This window comes from Protopterus annectens, chromosome 3.part0 (genome assembly GCF_019279795.1).
Source record: "Protopterus annectens isolate FY-2018-M chromosome 3.part0, PAN1.0, whole genome shotgun sequence".
NCBI lineage: Eukaryota > Metazoa > Chordata > Ceratodontiformes > Protopteridae > Protopterus > Protopterus annectens.
In genome coordinates, this window is record NC_056731.1 from 1,649,946,123 (window position 1) to 1,649,958,919 (window position 12,797).

The window sequence follows — 12,797 nt, forward strand, 5'->3', positions numbered from 1 at the left end:
TTTTTGTGGGTGATAGTGCTAGATCTGCTTAAGTTAGAGGATCTAATTCCTCTCTTGTTGTGTGAGTGTGTTGGTTTTTCTCTACTGCAATTATGTCTAAGGAACCTAAAGAACGCAAACATTCAAGCTTTAAAAAGTGTATTAAATGTTCGCAAAAAATATCCATCACCGATGGACAATAGCGTCTGTGTGTACTGCTTAGGGGCCATACATCTACAAGAAACTTGTCTCTTTTGTCATACGTTTAGCCCTAGAGTACTCCAGGAACAGAAGAATAAGCTGATTTTGAAAGGCATGTTAATGCCTTCCTTCGAGGAAGACCTAGCCAGTTCTTCCTCCTCTGCTAGGTCGCATTCATCTAGGAAGGATAAGGGCAAGACCTCTAAACGGCCTTCTCCGGCCTCAACTTCTGCCTCTGAACCTCCACAGAACTTCCAAAAATCGGAGTTGGTATCTGTCTCTTCGGCTCCACAGTCTTCAGGGCCAATTGAGATTTTGGACATAGACCCTGCAGTATCAGCACCAAGTGTTTTGGTGCCGATCACTAGCAGTCCTCTTGAGCCATTCAACGGACATTCCACCGGTCTCCTGTACTCTAAAATCGCCTATATTGCAGAGAACAAGGTCTCCCACACTGTCCTCCAGATCCTCCAGAAGCCGATCTGAAGAAGACATCGAGAGAGTGGTGCTCAGACTCCTCAAGTCATTGGCCTTGCCAAAATTTTTGAAGGCTCCGACCCATTCAGTCTCAGAGCAGACTCCTGCTACCGATCCTGCTCTCTTTCCTCCTCCAACCCAGATTGGGCCTTTGGAGCCAATATTGCCGGTACCAACTATAGTGGTGTCCTCGGCTCCAGCACCCCGTGTGGTTGTCTTGGAGCCGAGTTCTGCTCAGACACTCTCGGCGCCGTCGAAGTGTCTAGGGTCTGAAGTGTCTAGGGTCCAAAGCTCCTCGGTCGCCCCCGAGGGGGACACTTGGAACCAAACTTCTTCGGTGCCGAGCCTTCTTCTTGGTGCACTGGCCCGAGAGAGCTCGGACCCTACATTGTTCTCAGAGCCGATCCTTTTGGAGCCATCAGCACCTACGCTCTCTTCGGAGCTGGGGCATCATTCGGAGCCGGAGGAATCGGTCTTCGTGAGGATGAGGAGCATGTTGGATAGTTCATCTGCCCCACGTAGAAGTACCAATGCTATACTCCCTTAAGCGCCGACTACATTCTCAGCATCCTCTCTCCCCCGGGATGGCAGAGACCCACAGCCTCAGGACCCCCATTTGGGTGGCCCCTGATCTTCCGAGACCTCCCCAGAGGACCCTGCTGAGGAACCCCCTCAGAAGAGATCATGTAAGACGAAGCATGTAGACTCCCCTGATGAGTCTGTCACATCTGACACCGACCTCGATGAGTCAGAGGGGTCCCCTAAATCGTCCTCTGAAGATGTCTCCTTTGCAGACATTTTGGAGATCCTCAGGCAGAGAGGCGGCTGGCCCACCGTTACCCCGTCTGATGAGGAGTCAGTGTACCTGAAGGCTTTCGGGTCTCAACCCTGAGCTTCATGGGTGTCTCCTCCATTTGATGAATTACTGGATCTTGTGAGTCAGAAAGCATGGCAGACTCCTGATGCCATGGAACCAGTGCCCAGGAGGCTGAATACATTTCTTTCCGCCCCTAAAGACAAAGAATTTTTATCCAAGGGTTTACCGGTTGATGCCATGGTGGTGACGGCGGCCACTAAGAAAGAGCTAGCAGAGACTTATTCTTCTACCCATCTGCCCAATAAGGAATCCCGAACGATGGATAGGTACGGGAAGCGTATCTTCACTTCAGCGGCTTTTACACTCCGATCACTGAACTATCACATTTTACAAGACTTCAGAGAGATATCCTATAGGAGTTAGGAGATACTCTTCAGGGTACCTCCACTGAAGCAGTCCCATCTACAGTGTCTACTCAGTTGGCTACTCTCAAATCCATTGTTAACTCCTCCATGCGGCTGATCTCGTACGCAGCAGATGATGCGAGTAGGGTGGCAGGTTCAGGAGCCTCCTTAAGGGGACATTCCTGGATGCGTCTATGCAACTTTGCTGAGCCTTTCAAGTCTACATTCACTAATGCCCCTGTGGACAGATCCTCTCTTTTTGGACCCAAGGTGAAAGATACCCTCACCAGGTGTGAACAGGAAGGACAGAGTCTCTCTGCCATGGGAGTCCGTTTTACCGTTCCTTCTAGACCTTACCCTAAAGGTCAGAAGACTGGTAAAATGTGGTTCAAGAAATCACAGAGACCTTTCCAGGATATACAGGATGATTCCTCTTTCAGAGGCAGGGGAGGAGGAACTAATGGTAGACGTCGCCCTAGAGGCAGGGGAGGCCCACAAAATCAGGGAGGTCACGATTCCTTTCGTGACCATCCCTATCAGCGTTCCTGATGTGGAACCCGACTGTGCGTCTCTGGAGCCGGTTGGGGGTTGCCTGTCCTTGTACCCAGAAGCCTGGCTAAATCTCACTCGAGACAAGTGGGTACAAGACATTATTACCAGAGGTTACTCTGTACCCTTTTCCCTTCCACCACTACCCCCCAAAAGGATCCCAGATGTACCACCCAATCACAGGGATCATTCGGCAATAGAGATAGAAAAGCTGCTATTAAAAAGAGTCATCCAAAAGGTCCCAGTAGACCAGAAAGGATTCGAACATACTCCAGGTTCTTTTTAGTTCCAAAAAGAACAGGAGACTGGAGACCCGTCTTAGACCTCAGAATGTTAAATGAGTATGTAAAGAAGTCCAAGTTCCGAATGGCCACTCTACAATCCATACTCCCTCTGTTAGGGAAAGACAGCTGGATGTGCTCAATAGATCTCCAGGATGCCTACTACCACATAATGATGAACAAAGCATCAAGGAGTTACCTACACTTCCGGCTGGGAGCCAATCATTACCAGTTTCGGGCGCTACCCTTTGGTCTCACCACAGCCCCCCGGGTGTTCACCAAATGCATGGCAGTAGTGACAGCTGATTTGAGGCGTCAGGGAATCCAAGTCTTTCCATATCTGGACGATTGGCTCCTGACCGCCACCACCAGGCATCGTCTAGTTCAATCCAGAGATTCCGCAATCAAGCTCTGTTCCCAGTTGGGAATCCCTATAAACTGGGAAAAATCCTCAACTTTGCCCATTCAGTCTATAACCTTTATAGGAGCAAACATAGACACGGTTTCTATGATAGCCAGACTACCTACAGACAGAATACAGAATCTTGCACAGCAAATTTACAGGATACTTCCTCTTCGAAGAGTCAAATCGAAGGTGGTGTTGCAGCTTCTTGGAACAATAGTGTCGACCATAACCGGGGTACCATTAGCAAGACTACATATGAGGATACACCAATGGCTCCTGTCATCCCAGTGGTCCTTTCAGCAGTTGCCTCTGCATCACCAGATACCGATCACAGATTCATGCAAAAAGAATCTCCACTGGTGGATTCAGCCAAGTCATCTTACCACAGGGACTTCCTTTGAACCGCACCAACCCGTTGCCACTGTGACCACGGATGCCTCCCAGATAGGGTGGGGGGGGGCATTATCTAGGCAGGACTGTCCAAGGCACATGGCAAGGTCAAGAGGCCTATCTGCATATCTATCTGCCCATTTCTCACTAATCTGATTACCCCATATAAAAATCTGCCAACACTACGCTCAGCTAATAAGCTTCTAGTTTCCACTATTAAATCAAACAACCAGGCAGGGGAGTCACTATCCACTAACACAGTGGGAAAAACCTGGAACCTGCTTCCAAAGGAACTCGCATCTCTTTCTTCCACACTGCTTTTCAAAAAATACCTTAAAGAATACCTTACTACACACTGGCTATGTCCCTGCTCTAACCCTAATATCCAAATCCCCATCTCACTCTCCCTAGACTTTTCTGCTCTGTTGTTCTTTTACGTTTACCTGGGCTAACCAGTAACCTTGCCTCTCACTAGTGTTTAACAAGATTCCCTTCCTAGTACTTTAATAGAGTTTTCTTATTCTAAATATGCTATCCTCCACTGTACTAGATACAAATTATAATGTATAATGTTTGTACATCTGTAAAAAAAATATATATATATTTTTAACTTTTTATTTTTGTTTGTTATTTGCATGTAATTATACGATATGTCACTGCCTGTGCTTGGAGCTTTTCTCCCCGGCCCTCTACTGAAAATGGACATATATCCAGTTAGACTAGCCCGGTCAACAAATGTTAAGTAAATAAATAAAATAAAATAAAAATCATTGAAAGGTGTGTTCACACCCAAATACTTAACCATCTCCTAGACAATAAATTACTTACAAATACTCAGCACGGCTTTTGCCCCTGCCATAGTACTACCACAGCCCTTATTAGCTTCACTAACACCATTAGTCAGATTAGAAATAAAGGTGAGCTAGTATCAGCAGTCTTTAAGCCTTTGAAACAGTGTCTCATAACAAACTGCTGACTGCCTTGTCCAAACTGAACCTAAGCTACTCCACTCTAGCCAGGTTTCAGAACTACCTCACAGATCGGCAGCAAGCAGGACAGTAGAACAAAACTTTTTCTCCCTTACTACCAGTGACTGTGGGCGTGCCCCAAGAGTCTATTCTCAGCCCCCTCCTTTTTAACCTGTTTACAAATAAACTCCATAATGCTACAACTGTAGCTACCCATATACAGTATGCAGATGATTTCACTGTCATATGTTCTGCCCCAACTCTACCTGAACTACAGAACTTAACCCAAACATCCTTCAATGCTATTGAACCATGGTTGACAGATGCCCAATTAATCCTGAACCCAAAGGAAACTAAACTTATGCTCTTCCGCTCCATTAAATTCAAAACCCAATCCACTTACTTCAATATCACATCCAGTAATAAGACTTTGATCGAACCAGTACCATCCACCCAACTTCTCGGTAGTGTTATTGATCAAAATCTGAAGTTCGACTCACACATTGCCCAGACTGTAAAAAAAAGTACACAAGAAAATAGGTACCTTATACAGATGCAAAAAACTACCTAACCACAAACTCCAGAATAACCACAGCCAGGACTCATCTTCTGTCAACCTTACTATACGCCTCACCCATAGTTACCAATCTCTCCAAATCAGACCTAAGCAAGCTAGATGCCGACTATAATAAGATAGCTAAATTAGCTACTAGTTGTCCTCCTAGAACCCATCTTTGTATTGACCTACAACAACTATCTTGATTATAACTACCCCATCAGCTCATCCTCACACAACTCTACCACCTTGCAAAGATTTTTGTCTCTCCTATCCCTATTATTCATCCTTCTCAATCTGCTTTTTTCTGTAGACAACCCTGCCAAGCCTTCAAGGGCAGGAAGGGTGATAGGCGAGCATCCTCTGCTAAGGCTTCTCAGGTTTCTGTGGCCTGGAATCCTCCTTTGTCTAATAAGCCTGCTTCTCTTTGACAATTTGACACCCCTACTCTTAGACCAGGTTTCTTTGTAACTTCAGCTTTCCCTTTGTCTTCCAAATTGGCTTCTCACCACTTCAGACTCTGTTTCATCATCCGTCAAGGTTACTTCATGGTTTGTAAGTCTCTCCCAGTTTTTTTAGGGATTCCTCAACCTTCACTTGAGTTTGTTTGTGTCTTTCGGCTTTTCCCGGTTAGGGGTCGCCACAGCGGAACTCCGGTCCACTAATGATTGGTCGTGGATTTTAACCCTGACGCACAACCTTCAACGAAGGCACGCCCCATTCACGTATGCCTCCACACAGAAGACGCTCTAGCTGAGAATCGAACTGGACAACGTCTTGCTATGAGGCGACAACGCTACCGTAGCACCACCACCAGCCTTCACTTGAGTAACTTCCTTATTTCCCAGAGGTCCTAGAGTCTCCTGGTGAACCAAGGAACCATTCAGCCTGTTCCCCCTTCCCAAGTGGGAAAGAGTTTTCATTTCAGAATATTCCTGATTCCTCAAAGGGAGGGCACTTGGAGACCTATTCTGGATCTTTCACTGCACAATATTTTTCTCAAGGTCCCCTCTTTCTGGATGCTTACTCTTCAAACCCTGTTACCTCTTTTACTACCCCAGGATTTTCTGGTGTCATTGGATCTGAAGGATGCTTACCTTCATATCCCTATTGACCATTTTTTCAGGAAGATTTTACAATTCTCTGTTTTTTTCCTTTTTCCTTTCACTTTCAGTTCTCTGCTTTGCCCTTTGGACTCTCTACTGCCCCAAGGGTATTTACAAAATGCCTAGCTGCTGTGAATGCTTTCTGCGGACTCAAAGGCATCCACATTTTTTCTATTTCTAGATGACCTGTTGCTTCAGGCACCTTCTCCCCGTCACCTGTTACAGGATCTAGAGGTCACCATCTCTCTTCTTCAAAGTCTGGGGTTCACTGTCAACTTCCAAAAGTCTGTCCTGACAGGATCATGTGTATCCAGGATGCAGGGTTCAGACAGTAGCAATTCTGGCTTCTCTTCCACCTCCAAAAGTTTGTCATTGACAGCTTTCTTTCATTCTTTTCTTCCTATCACTTCCATTCCAGCCAGGGAGTTTCTTCAGGCCCTGGGATTCATGGCCTCTTCAGTTCCACTGCTCCCTTTTGCCAGACTGCATATGCGGAAGCTTCAGTAATAACTCGTCAGTTTGGCTGCAGGACTGCTACCCTCTGGATTTCAGAGTACCTCTCCTTCCTTGTTTATAGAAGGAATTTGAGTGGTGGGTTCAGCAATTTGCTCTCAATCCAGGCTCCCTTCTCAAGAACTGTTCACCGATGCCTCAGACATAGGATAGAGGGCTTCATGTGGTCCCCTGAAAGTTCAGGGTCTGTCCACCCCCCACCCCCCCATAAGAAGTCAGACTATATCAACATCAAAGAGATGAGAGCTCTGATTCTGGCCTTTCAAGCTATTTACCCCATGTCTAACCCCCTTGAAGGTATACCCAGGCAACAGTACAGTGATGTGGTATGTCAAGCAGAGTGTTACAAAATCTTACCTTCTCTGCAGGATGACTCTTCATGCTTGGGAGGTAGCTCTCAATCAGTTAACTCTTCAGACAGTGTACCTTACTTCAGAGTACAAGCTAGTGGCAGACTCTGATCAGGTCCAAAACATGTTCACAAATGGATGCTTCACAGAGACATGCTTCTGGACATTGTCCATCGGTGGGGTATTCCTCAAGTAGACCTTTTTGCCTCCCTTTGGAGCATGCAGCTCAGGCATGGAAGATGGACGTCCTTTCTTTTCTTTGGAAGGGGATGTATCTTTGCTTTCCCTCCTCTTTCTCTACTTCTTAGAGTTCTGTACAAGATTCAGCTGGACTCCTCAAAAATCTCACTAGTGACTGCCTTTTGGCCAAGACAGTACTGGTCCTCCTTTTAAAGCATCTGGCCAGGAGCAGTTCCTGCAAGTTACTTCATCAGTTGGAACTCCTCACACAAGACATTGGATCTCTCATCCATCCTTACTTGTCCACTCTTCAACTGACACTGTGGGTGATAGTATTTTGATCCCTTTCAGGCACCACTTTTCTGAGGATGTCCTCAAGGTTTCACAGGAGGCAAGGAAACCCTCAACCAGAAAATCTTAAATATCCAAATGAAAAAGATTTTCTGTCTGGTGCCATGCTTGTAACCAGGACCCTTTTTCAGTGAGGGACCCTTTGGTCCTTTCCTGTTTGTGAGAGTTGCTCCAATCTGGCTTGGCCTAGTCTTCTGTGAAGGCCGATTTGTCAGCCATTTATTCTTGTCTGCCCTTGAATCATCCCTTTGCTTCTTGTTTTCGGGTCATATAAATTCTTAAAGGCATTGTGCATATTAGGCCTCCAATGAAACCTATTCCACCTCCTTGAGACCTTAATTTTGTTTGGGAAAAATTGACTTAGGCTCCTTTTATGCTTCTTTGCAACATTATACTTGGAAAACTGTTTTGTTGCTAGCTCTTATTTTTTGCTTGGAGGGATTCTGTGCTCCAGGCCCTTATGGCCATTCCTCGTTTTTTTGTTTTTCACAGGGACAGGGTGTCCCTTTGTACTAACCCTTCTTTTATGCCCTTCTCGTCATTCAGCTGGTGAGAGGGTCTTGACTACTTGGGATTTTCACAGACAGATCAGTCACTATTTCGATAAAACTAAGACCATTTGTAAGTCTGACCAACTTTTTTGTTTCTTTCCATCCCAGGACATTGGATTTGGCTGTTTCTAAGCAAACCATCTCCTCCTGGATATCTAACGCCATTTCTTTTTGTTATTCTTTTCATGGCAAATCTTTGTCTACTTCTGTTAGAGCTCATTCCACTAGGGTTGTTGCCTCTTCTGGTGCTTTCTTCAAAGGGCTGGACACGAATTCCATCCTTGAAGCTTCCTCTTGGTTTACAGTGCATGCCTTTGCTAAGTATTATAAGTTGGATATGTTTCTAGGACCAGAGCAGCTGTTGCTAGAACCTTTTTGTATGGGTTTGTTGAGGGCTGTTCTCAGTCTTCCACCTCCCATTCTATTTCATGAGCTTTTTTTGCTCTCCCTGTAGTAAAGAATACTGCTAAGGGTCTCTCCTTTTTCTTATGCATTTTATCCTTCTGTATGTGCATGGATTCCTTTTTCCTGTGGAAACTGTTTTCAACTGGGCCAATTCATTTCTGGGTAACTGTGTCCTTACATCACTTTTATGGCCTTCGTCTTATGTGTGGAACATGTGTGTGACGTACAGCGCATACAAGATCATAAGGATTTGGTATACTGGTCGAACGTCGGCCAGCCCTAGTCAGGAGATCCCTGTGGTAAAGAATACTACAGTAGTAAAGAGAAGTACATCTACTGTTAATGGTAAGATTTTACAAACATGTACTTTCACCACCACCACATATTCACTTTGAATACCTTGGAGCTTGTGTCTCAGTGACCTAGATGCTATTCTTGTTTAATTTAGGCTTGTATAAGAACCTAGAGTCTTTGTTTCAGTCAGCTCCAGGTGTTGTTTTTTTACCTGTATAGAACTCTCCTCTCTCTAATTGCAAAGTATATAGTTAGTCTGACTTTAGTGTTGATTATTGGGTGATGGTTCTTTTTAAAACTGTCTGTTAAGCTGTTGAAAGAGAGTATTTGCTGTGGCCAACAAATTATTCCAGCTGTAGTTTGACTACCAACTTCAGTAATACAAATACCTGTCATCAATTTTTGTTATTATTTCCAAAGGTTGCTGCAGGTCTTCATAAAATCAGTCAGTTTCTTCCCCTTCAGTATCTGTAGTTGGAGTATAATGTTAAATGAATTACCTTGTAGTTTGAGATGATTGTCAATTTCCAGGTTGCAACCAAGCACTGATTCTGACACCTTTTTATTAACAATGAGAGCTACTCCTTTTCTTCTACAAAATTCTTGACAACAGTAGAGGATATGATTTAGTTCACTAACTCCTAAGATGCCATTGTTCATTCTTGTTCATCTCATCCTTACCCACTTCAAGCTTATCTTGTTTTATAGTTTTTAAATTTCAAGATGTTTAGGTATAGATCACTGTTGCATAGTCTAAGCTATATGGTGGTCCTACTCCCTGTGACCAACCAGCTTCACAAAGCTAAGGGCACCTTCCCTATGCTCTAGCTGTCAGGAGTGCAGGCAAAGATCCATAAAAGGCAGTTGGATCACTCCTTCAGAGGGCTTTGTGGAACTGTCAGTCAGCTAGCAAACATCAAGATGTGGCCAGGTAAGTCCCTCTTAGAGGAAAGCCTTTCACAATATCTGATTTTATGATGAAAATTGGTGTTTTTCACCTGACAAAATTATGTTTTTTTAGGCAGGAAACTATGTTTTGGGGCTGTTACATTTCTAAGGGACGTTATGTTTATGCTTATGTGAACTTTCAGTGAGGAAGTTTTACTTTTAACAACTTTTACATAGATGTGAATGTATGATGTGTTTTGGACAAGACACTGGTTGTCTGAGATTGTCAGTGGTTTGTTTTCTTAACTGAAAAGTACTTGTTCTTTACCTTACACTTTACCAACTTGTTCAGGCTCCACTCCACACTGTTGACATCTGTTCTTCAGCTTATTTATGGTTTCCATAGTAGTACCTTCTCCTGCATGCAAAAAGAAGAAGAAAATTATAAAGGAGTCTTTGTGTGTCAGCTTGGTTCCTATTCTACCTAAGCAACTGGTGGATGACTGTGCTGTGGCTACTTGTTGTTCCTCAGGTCACCCATCTTTTTCCCCAGTCATTTGGATGTAGCTTTTTCAGCCACCAGAGGTGGGGGATAGACACATACACTGTGGGTGTTGGGGGGGGGGGGTCTGTATTATGTGACCAAACATTTAGTTAGTCGAATAACTAAATGTTGATCACTAAATGTCGGAGACCCAAAACTGCAAATGGCAGTTTCCACTTGGGGAAACAAGTTGTGTGGCCATTATGCAGATTTTGCCCTTTCTTCAATGTGGAGCAGTCGCGGAGTTGGTATATTTAGTTGGGGGGATGAAGCCCCCTACTTCATTTGGGTTTATTGTTTTCTTTTTTCTTAGGTAGGAGAACTGCATTGTTTCCCTGGGTAGAAACTGCCATTCACGGTTTTAACATTTAGCGATCGACGTTTAGTTATTCGATTAACTAAACGTTCAATCAATTAATATAGACCCGCTGTAGGGATGCCCTCAGTCAGCAAAGGAAAGACACTTTTCACAGTATCAGTGGAAGGAGCAAGTGAAGGGTCTTCAGTAGGTTGTGATAGGGTTCTAGAAGCTGGTACCAGTGTGCCTCCTAAGAAGTAGTCATTTATTTTCATGGAGAGTGTGCTTAGTGAGGAAAACTTTCAGGCTCCTGTTTCTATTTCTGCAGACAGGGAAGATTGCCTGGGATTTACCAAGGAAGTTATTAATGTTTTGTCCTTAAGTTCTGTTTCCTCAGGTGAGAAAAGAAAGAGAAGTCCTTCTCTTTTAACAAGGAATTTCAGTCAGAAGAGCATGCATGGCAGGGGGTGGTTGTATTTTAGGAATTTATTCTCAGTCTGATTCTAGCCGCAGTGGTAGCGTTGTTAACTCACAGCAAGAGGTTCTCCCATTCGATTCTCGGCTGGAGTGCGGGGAGTGCCTTCTGTGTGGAGTCTGCATGTCCTCCCCGCGGTTGGGTGGGCATTCGAAAGGCATACGTAAATGGGCGTGCCTAAGCGGACCGGAGTTCCGCTGTGGCGACCCCTAACTGGGAAAAGCCAAAAGACAACAACATTCTCAGTCTGATTCTGAGGAAAGTTGTGTCATTAGATTTCCCTACTGTAGAGATTTCTTTTGCTGATACTTTATCTAAGATGAAAGAGATTTTTCACTGGGACCAGAATAAAATTCCTATGGCGTATAAAATGAGTTAATGATTTGTAACAGTTAGAGATGCCTAAAGATGTTGATGTTCCTCCTGTGTTGCCTACCATAGAGAATGCTTTTCTCATTGGTTATAGCATACCTGATGGTCAGCCTCCTTTCCCAAGAAGTCTACACACAAGTGCCTGTATTCTAATCCTAAAACAGACCCAGCAGTTATTTCTGTAATTCTGCTTCTGCTAAACAGGTTAATACTGCTAACCTCATTCCCTCAGATGAGGATGGGAAAGTAGTAGATATAGAAACAAAAAGAAAAGAAAGTCCCAGGAGAATTCCAATGCTAAACACTTTATTCGCTTAAACACAAGTAAAATTTTACTTGTGTTTAAGCGAATAAAGTGTTTAGCATTGGAATTCTCCTGGGACTTTCTTTTCTTTTTGTTTCGTTGTATCTGGAAGTTCCTGCCGTGAGTGGTTAAAAGTAGTAGATATAGGTTCACCGATTCATAGGTGTGTACTAGGCTAATGGCCCTGGAGCCTTTACAAGCCTAGCCCATAGGATTACCCTGGCATCGTGCCACCCAACCTTAGTTCCCAGTGGCTCTGTCGAGTAGAGCCACTGGAGTGATCCCCGAGGTGAATTTTCTATTTCTCATCCACTCATCAAGATTTCTCTTGAAGAGGGCCAGTGAGGTGCTCTGCTTGACATGTATGGGAAGTCTATTCCAGAGCATGGGCAGTCTCTGGGTTATGAACCTGCCCCTCCAGCATGTTTTGTTGATTGTGGTAATGAGGTTGAGGTCTCTGGAACATGTGGTGTGGAGGGTTTGGGATTTCTTTAAATGTAGCATTTCTAACAGAGCTGGGTCAGCCATGGCTTTGTAAGTCAAGCAGAGATTGCCTCTTAGTAGGCGATATGAGATGGAGAATAGTTGGAGTTTTTTGAGTCTGTCCATATAGGACAAGTGTTTAAGGCCTAGGATCCTCTTTGTGAGGTACTTTTGCGGCCTCTCCAGTTGTTGCAGGGTCTAGTGAGGTACATACCAAATGGGGCATTGTACTCGATGATTGGCCTAATGAGGGAAGAGGAGAGGGAGACAATGACATATTTCTTCCTGGATGCAAACTCTTAGTAATGAGATGTGCCACGTAGAAGGACTTTCTGTCCACAGTGGCAATGTGGTGGTCAAAAGAGAGGTTGTTGTCAACATGTGTTCCCAGATCTCTTATAATGCCTTCTGTGTTCAGTGGACTACCATCAATGTGGTAATTCATGGGAACCAGGTTTTTCCCAAAGGGGTTGATGACACATTTTTTGGCATTGAGCTTAAGGCCCTGGTTCTGACACCAGTTGTTGGTCTCAGTGAGGCCTTTCTGTAGGATGTCAACATCACTTGGAGAGTTAATAATAGCTCCCAACTTGCAATTGTCTGCGATCTATGTAAGCCAGAGTCCCTTTGTGTTGTCCTGGACTTCGGAGAAGTA

At 44.4% G+C, this 12,797-nt stretch overlaps 1 protein-coding gene across 3 annotated transcripts in view; it reads left to right on the forward strand.

Moving 5' to 3' along the window:
- Positions 1-12,797, forward strand: part of RIMS2 (regulating synaptic membrane exocytosis 2) — a 6,281,053-nt gene that overhangs the window by 4,376,045 nt on the left and 1,892,211 nt on the right. The gene's annotated exons all lie outside the window — the stretch shown is intronic.